Here is a 6944-nt window from a genome sequence, read left to right on the forward strand (position 1 = left end):
TTAATTTAGGTGTTTCATATATTGTGTTAGCTAGCTAATAGAGAGAAGTGTCCTCTCTTATCTCCGTGCTTGGTCGACGCTACGTACTATACGCATAGAGAGGACTCCACACGCTAGCTAGTAAGCAAATGAAGGAAACCATTAAGTACAGAAGATCGTCATGAACATATGCATACAGAGAGAAGTGATATCGACCTCTCCTTCTCCGAGAGATTGGTCGAACAACAAGTTTTCGTATATCTATCCGACGCTACTACTGGCTACATATATACAATATAAGATCTCTTACAATCCCCTAATATATATACTCAACTTCCACATGGTATTCTCCGGCATTATTGATGACGTGATCAAAAAAGAATCCCACCAATTCCTCTTGAATTGCTTTCATGCGATCTTGTGGTAGGAGTTCATCCCGCATCTGCCATGTCTAATTTGAAGAAGGGGGTCAGTACATATATATGAATGAAACTCAACACAAATGATGGTAATAAAATGAAATTGTGAATATTATTGCTTACGCACTTCATATTGTCTTTTAGAGTAGCCCCGCTTATTCTTGGGGTCGCGTTGTAGATGAACTCGCAAACGTAGTATCCACAGTAATTATTCCCGGGTTCCTGCCACAAGCACTTTACGAAAAATAGAAGTCAATCAAACTGATAACGGAGCATTATAAATGGCATTGATGAAAGTAGCTATAATCAACGGGAGATGCGCGGAACTAGCTAGCTAGTAGTACTTACTTTCGGGTATTTAAATCGCAGCTCCCCCGGCAGTCCCGGAGCTTGTGCGGTGAATACTTTCCAAACCCTGCGAGACAAAGAAAACAATTACTTGATATCAGGAAATGAACAAAGTTGCCGATATGGTGCGATAATGATCGATTGAACTTACTCCTTGAGCATTTTAGTCATGTCCGCATAGTCCTCGGGATCTTTTCGTCTCGAGTCTAAAACGGTTACTAGTCCCTGCTCAAGCTTAATCTCTAGGAGAATATAGTGGAACCTGCGCACGCATGCATAACTCATCAATTACATTACTATAACCTCGAGTAATAAGGGAAACCGAATATGCACAAGACAGTAACACTCACTTGAATTCTAAGGAAAGAGTATTTTATCTTTGTTTTGATTTATTAGGAACGATTTGAGCAAGTTGGCCTCGGTTTTTTTGGCATGAAATCTAAACGTAAATTCATCTATGAGATTTGTGTTAATGAACCCAATATTATAGATTTCTGCTTTTCTGCATTCGACGATCTTCAATCTGCATAATATAGTGAGGATAATTATATATACATGCAATGAAAGAGCTGAGTTATATAGAGGCTTAATGACACAAGTAGTACTTACAGACAGTAGCAAGTGACCGTTAATTTATCGAGGGCCTTTTGATTGAAAAACTGGAAGAACTCCTCAAATGGAATAGTCAACAGATCAATTCTAACGAGGTCGTGCTCCTCTTTAACTCTCAGCGTCAAAGTATCCTTCCCCCAGACTCTCTGCAGGTTTTCATGTACCAATCATGGAATCTTTGCATCATCGTTGTTAGAGGAGTTCCATCTTTGACGAGAGGCTTCCCGTACTGGTATCTGAATTCATCCACCTCCATTATATCAAAATGTGCATCGTCATCGTGCATGTAATCTGCAGGATTGGTACCGGGCAAGATCTCCGGATGATTAGCGACGAGATCGCTAGACACCTTGAGAGGGGGGCACGATTGGTTCGCTTGTTCGCCGAGCTGGGGATTTTTTTCCCAGCTCGTCGTTCTGCTAACCTTTGATCACTGCAAGTACTTCCCGACCGCTCCGCTTTGATATATGACCTTTCAATAATGCGCGCATAGTTGGTTTTTGGCGGAGAAGATGGTGGTTTCTTCAGGGCATCAATAGTGCGCTTTGCTTTCACCGGATCTATCTTCTCCTTCGGAGGTGGATGTTTCTTAGCTCTTTGCGTTTCGAAGAAGTCCTTCACATAGGCTTGACAGATCTCCTCATTTTCCTCCACGGTCATCTCGTATGGTAACTTCTCTACAGGCTTGAGAGATGGACCGAATCTGTATTGCCACCCGGCTCTGGCTGTACTACTAGTCGCCGGAGCAGACGGAGCGGCTGCGGCTGTCTTCTTTCCTTGCTTACGAGGCGGAGAAGAAGGACTACGACGCGCCGGAGCTGCCGGAGCGGCGGCAGCTCTCTTCCACCCTTGCTGACGAGGCGGAGGAGGAGGCGGGCTGCTCGGACGCACCGGCGCAGGCTAAGAAGGAGGCGAAGTGCCGCCACGCACCGGAGAAGGAGGCGGAGTGCCCTGATCACTCATCGGAGGAGGAGGCGGAGTGCCCTGACTCGCCGGAAGAGGAGGAGGAGGCGGAGGCGTCCAGTTAGGAAGGTTGATGAACTCCTTCTGCCATAGGCATGGAGTCTTCAGAGCAGAACCCAGCCAAGTCACCCCTTCACCGGTAGGGTGGTCAAGCTCGAGCTCCTCAAATCCCTCCGTTATTTCATCCACCATCACCCTAGCATATCCTTCTGGAATCGGCCGGCAGTGAAAAGTTGCGCCGGGTCCAGGAGGTGCAACAGAGCCGACAGCCGCCTTGACTTTGAAGTTCTGCCATTGCGTCATAAGGTGGCAATGTTGAGACTCCATGATAGTATCCATGGGGTAGCTACCAGGAGCCGTGAAGACAGGCTCCCAAAGTAGCTCGGTGGAAGCCACGCTGCTTCTTCGCTGAGATGGCGGGGTAGCTTCGGGGGTAGCTTCGACAGGTCGCTTGCTGTGAACTGCTTCTCGTTCCTCTAGCGCTTTTACCCTTGCATGCAGCGCCTGCAGTTGGGTCTGCTCCACTTTCCTCCTCCTCTCCTGGCCTTTGTAACTGCCTGCGTCCGGAAACCCAGCCTTCCACAGAACGGAGCCTGGCGTGCCTCATGTCCGTCCAGGGTGCTCAGGATTCCCGAGGGCCATTGTGAGCTCGTTGTTCTCTCTGTCGGGAACGAACGTCCCTTCCTGCGCTGCGGCAATATACTCTTGAAGCATCGTGACGGGTATTCGCAGTTGCTCGTTCGTCCAAATGCACTTCCCTATTTCAGGGTTCAAGGTTCCGCCAACCCCGAAGAACAAGTCCTTGAACGGTCTGGCCAGTTCAATGTCTCTGGTTCGACCCCTTTATCAAGCAGGTCATTCTCAGCCTTTTCCCACAACGGCCGGGCTTTGAGGTAGCCACCTGACCCCGTGCGATGGTGATGCTCCTTCTTCGCAGCATTTTTCTTGTTTATCGCTGACATCTTCTTACTCTTGTCCGATGTCTTGTGGGACACAAATGCGCCCCAGTGATCTCTCATCTTCTCAAACCGGCCGGCGAATTCTGGTGTCTCTTCTTTGTCGACAAACTTTGTTTTTAGCTCATTCTTCCACCTCCTGAATAGATCTGCCATCTTCTTAAGAGCATGAGACTTAAACAATGGCTCTATAATAGCTGGCTTCTCCGGATCCTCCTCTGGCGGTAGGATGAAATTTGCCTTCAGCGCGGTCCAAAGATCATCTTTCTGCCTATCGTTGACATAAGACACCTCAGGGTCTTCGTTCTTAGGCTTATACCATTGGTGGATGCTGATCGGGATCATGTCCCTGACAAGAACCCCGCACTAAGCAGAAAATGCTTCATTGGTCCGGATGGGTTCAATTAGTTGGCCATCGCGCGTGATTGCTGTGATCGTGAACCTTCCATCCAAGCACAACTTTTTCTTCGGGCCTCGTCTCGTTACCGAAGTTGTGCTCGATCCGGAGGGCTAGAAAAAAGAAGAAAGAAGAGAGTTAATATGTGTACATACCAAAACAATTAATGCATCAATTAGCTATAGTCAGCATAGGTTTAATTAATATATATACCTGGCCGGACTCCGTTCGGTCACCGAAGCCGTCATCACGGCGTCCTTCTTCCACTGGCATTCGGTCACCGAAGCCATCATAATCATGTCCTTCATCCTCCATTGTTCGATCACCGTAGCCTGCTTCACCCTCTCCTTCTAGACCATCGGTGTCGTTGAGATACGACAAGAGATCACCTCCGGCTGCGATTATGTCCCCCAACACCTGTTCTGCTTCCTCGTCTCGGTCGTGCTCCATAGTTTCTGCAAATATTACAACATGGCAATTATTATACAAAACATGACAGATGGATATATTAGTGGCAAACGTAGACCTAGCTAGCTAATCACAACAAGGAATCATATTAGTGGCCTCGACGCTTCTCTAGGGTTTGGGGTGGCCTCAGCAACACTTCTAGGGTTCGGCAACACAATGGATGCTTCCCGGTGCTCACTTCGTTGCCCGCTCTTCCACATCTTCGTCGTCACGCCTGGGACGCCTGGTAAGATTGAGGCCCTAAACTCCCTACTCTTCTCCTCATATTTGCAGTTGAGTCAGTGCTAATCTCCTTGTGCTTGGAAAACAGTGTTCGAAACTACTGTACTAGTCTGAAGAACAGTTTACTGAATTTTTCGCTAGATCATTTTCAGTTAGGACATGGAAATAGTCTGAACTATTGTAGGATTATTATAGACAATCAGTAAGAGTTGTTGTATATATCAGTCTCTGCACAGATGCTAGAAGCTTTTCCTGAACCTAGTTGTTTGTTGGGGGGGGGGATCATTTCGTAAGTAAAAAAATCCACACTAAACCTTGATATGGAAAGTATTAGTTTTGATGCTGCTGTTCTCCAGTTTAATGCTCGTGGTAAAATTCGGAACCTGAAAACCCAAATCAGTTCAGCTTAACAGAGAATACACTGTTTTGAACCTCATACAGTGTTTTGAGGTTTTGTACACCAGCCATCTTCTTGATCTTCTCATTAACCCGTTTCTATGTCAGGTGCACGCTGGAGGAGGTCTTGGCGCAACATTATCAGGTCAGGCAGAGCAAGAATATCAAAGTGGAGCTAGGTGTCAAGGAGCATGCACATTGTGACACCAATCAAACCGGGATTGACAATAGTGTGGATAGAATATTGAGGATTGGTATCCAGGAGAATGCACATCGTCACAGCGAGCAAAATGTGATCGATGGATTGGCTCTGGAGCTGGATGCCGTGTTGTACTGAGCTGGAGATGAGAAAGTGAGAAGCATACCTCCCCGCAGGTGCTCTATGTTGCTCTTTTTCTCAGTGTGTGCTAACGTGTGAGAGTGATTCCGGCGAGTTCTGAGTCACTGGAGTTTTGTTTAGGGGAGGAGCAAGGTGGGAGTTCGGCCGCCGCAAGCCTCTGTAGCCACCAAAAACCAACCGGGACCCTGTTCCGGCACCCTCCCGGAGAGGGGATCCCTCACCTGTGGCCATCTTCATCATCCCGACGCTCTCCATGACGAGGAGGGAGTAGTTCACCCTCAGGGCTGAGGGTATGTACCAGTAGCTATGTGTTTGATCTCGCTCTCTCTCTCTCTCGTGTTCTTGATTTGGCACGATCTTGATGTATCGCGAGCTTTGCTATCATAGTTGGATCTTATGATGTTTCTCCCCCTCTATCTCTTGTAATGGATTGAGTTTTCCCTTTGAAGTTATCTTATCGGATTGAGTCTTTAAGGATTTGAGAACACTTGATGTATGTCTTGCATGTGCTTATCTGTGGTGACAATGGGATATTCACGTGATCCACTTGATGTATGTTTTGGTGATCAACTTGCGAGTTCCGTGACCTCTGAACTTATGCATAAGGGTTGGCACACATTTTCGTCTTGACTCTCCGGTAGAAACTTTGGGGCACTCTTTGAAGTTCTTTGTGTTGGTTGCATAGATGAATCTGAGATTGTGTGATGCATATCGTATAATCATACCCTCGGATACTTGAGGTGACATTGGAGTATCTAGGTGACATTAGGGTTTTGGTTGATTTTTGTCTTAAGGTGTTATTCTAGTATGAACTCTATGATAGATCAAACGGAAAGAATAGGTTCGTGTTATTTTACTACGGACTCTTGAATAGATTGATCAGAAAGAATAACTTCGAGGTGGTTTCGTACCCTACAATAATCTCTTCGTTTGTTCTCCGCTATTAGTGACTTTGGAGTGACTCTTTGTTGCAAGTTGAGGGATAGTTATATGATCCAATTCTGGTATTATTGTTGAGAGAACTTGCACTAGTGAAAGTATGAACCCTAGACCTTGTTTCAACGCATTGCAATACCGTTTACGCTCACTTTTATTACTTGTTACCTTGCTGTTTTTATATTTTCAGATTACAAATACCTATATCTACCATCCATATTGCACTTGTATCACCATCTCTTCGCCAAACTAGTGCACCTATACAATTTATCATTGTATTGGGTGTGTTGGGGACACAAGAGACTCTTTGTTATTTGGTTGCAAGGTTGTTTGAGAGAGACTATCTTCAACCTACGCCTCCCACGGATTGATAAACCTTAGGTCATCCACTTGAGGAAAATTTGCTACTGTCCTACAAACCTCTGCACTTTGAGGCCCAACAACGTCTACAAGAAGAAGGTTGTGTAGTAGACATCAGGCACCAACCGAGACTAAAGGGGAGGCATTGGTCCCGGTTGGTGCCACGAACCGGGACCAAAGGTGGGCATTGGTCCCAGTTCGTGCCACCAACCGGGACCAATAACCTGTGCCTGGCACAGCCGTGGTGGATGTTTAGTCCCACCTCGCTAGCTGAGGGGCTTCCGCACCAGTTTATAAGCGCGGCTCTGCCTCCCCTTTCGAACTCCTCTGAACTGCAGGCTTACGGGCCTAAACACACTGTATCTGCTTGTGGGCCTACTGGGCTTTCTGCGGGCCTGAATCCGAGTGGGTTTCTAGTCGTATTCAGGCCGTGGTGGCCGAGTAGGTGGCATTTTTGTAATTTTTTTCCCAGTTTTTTTCTTTGTTGCTTTATTTTTTTAATTTTGTTTCTACTTACAACAAGATACTTACTGTTGCTATTTCTATTT

General features: G+C 46.4%; 1 protein-coding gene across 1 annotated transcript in view; it reads left to right on the forward strand.

Annotated features, from left to right (window-relative positions):
• LOC123076092 (rust resistance kinase Lr10-like) overlaps positions 1-6944 on the forward strand; it is a 78047-nt gene that overhangs the window by 1393 nt on the left and 69710 nt on the right. The window lies entirely within an intron of this gene.

This window comes from Triticum aestivum, chromosome 3D, assembly GCF_018294505.1.
Source record: "Triticum aestivum cultivar Chinese Spring chromosome 3D, IWGSC CS RefSeq v2.1, whole genome shotgun sequence".
Classification (NCBI taxonomy): domain Eukaryota; kingdom Viridiplantae; phylum Streptophyta; class Magnoliopsida; order Poales; family Poaceae; genus Triticum; species Triticum aestivum.